Source organism: Antrostomus carolinensis, unplaced genomic scaffold (assembly GCF_000700745.2).
Source record: "Antrostomus carolinensis isolate BGI_N321 unplaced genomic scaffold, ASM70074v2 scaffold5018, whole genome shotgun sequence".
Classification (NCBI taxonomy): Eukaryota; Metazoa; Chordata; class Aves; order Caprimulgiformes; family Caprimulgidae; genus Antrostomus; species Antrostomus carolinensis.
Window position 1 is genome coordinate 39,449 of NW_010333583.1, and position 1,571 is coordinate 41,019.

Here is a 1,571-nt window from a genome sequence, read left to right on the forward strand (position 1 = left end):
AAAGTATCTCTATTGTGGTTCTGTGGTTCACCTGTCTGTGCTCGATGTGAGGAGGAGCTGTATTTTAGCAAAATGTCCTTTCAGGGACAAGAAATCTTGTCTGCATGCAGCTCTAGTGAAATACCAGAGACCTCATTTGGGGATTTCACATTGCACCCCAATTCTGCTGCCTGTGTGAACGGGGGGGAGCTACTCAGGGTGTCTCTTGCACACCAAGGTGGTTGGTATCACCGCTCCCCATCCACACCTGGTGAAACCAAAGTGTAAGGAGATCATAGAATCATAGCATGGTTTGGGTTGGAAAGGACCTTAAAGATCATCCAGTTCCAGCCCCCCTGCCATGAGATGAGGACACTTGCTCAAGGGGAGAGACCTGGTGCAGGTTTCCTCAGTCCTGCCTAGTTTGCCTCCCTGGCAGCCTGCCTCGCTTAAATCCCCCACGGTGTGGTCAGCATCATTAATACACATTAACCATGGGGTAAGCTGGGTGCTGCTGGTCCTGAGTGCTGGCAGGTCAGTGAGTGTCTGCAGGGAAACCCATCTCTGCTCCCCTGGGTATTTCAGGTCCTACTTGGCCTATGCAGGAGCTAGCAGCACCTGGTGGGGGGGTTAATCTTGAGGTTCAATAAATTGTCTTTCCAAGGGGTCCCCCAAAGCAGGACCCCTCCCCAGGGACTCGGTGCACATTGATGCAGAAAGCAAAGTCACTGATGACTGTTGCTGGTTGTCACATTTACCCTGGTGTGACAGAGAGAAACATCATCCCTGTCATCCCAGCACGGCTCAGATTGACGGGTTTTTAGCCCATTCTGAATCCTGAGCGTTATTTTAGGTGAAGCTCTTTGATTTCCTCCTTGGCCGTGCACCGCTGAATGCTTCAGACAGAAAGTTTATAAAAAGCAAGTAAATTAAAGCTTTATCAGTCGTTTGTACAGCTAGGAAATAAATGAGACCGTGGTCAACACCATGAGGAGCTGAGGCTCACGTCAAGCAAGGCAGCTCGCGTTCCAAATAGTCTTCAATTATCTATTGTAAAGAGGGAGGCAGATTCCTGCAGCCTCACAGCCACGCTGCTGTCCTGACATTTCCAGTTCCCCAGGTTATTTCTGAACCACATTAAAAAAAAAGAGAAGGAAAATTAAATTGGAGCCCTGGCTGTGTGCATCGCGCTTGGGATGTTAAAGCAGCGGGGTAATAAACTGGTGCCAGAGGAATGGTAAAATAGAGACGGGATGATTTTCAGCTGGGTAAGTTAGAAAAGATGATGTCAGTGTGGACCCAAGCGGGGTGGCACACCCATGGGAGGGAGCACCGTGCCGTGCTGTGCTGTGCTGCTCCGGAGCTGCCCTGTGGCTGGGGGACCTGTTGGAATGAGTCCAGAGGAGGCCACCAGGATGATCCGAGGGCTGGAGCAGCTCTGCTGTGAGGACAGGCTGAGAGAGTTGGGGCTGTTCAGCCTGGAGAAGAGAAGGCTCCAGGGAGACCTTACAGCGGCCTCCCAGTACCTGAAGGGGCTACAAGAAAGCTGGGGAGGGACTTTTCATAAGGGCAACTAATGACAAGACAAGGGG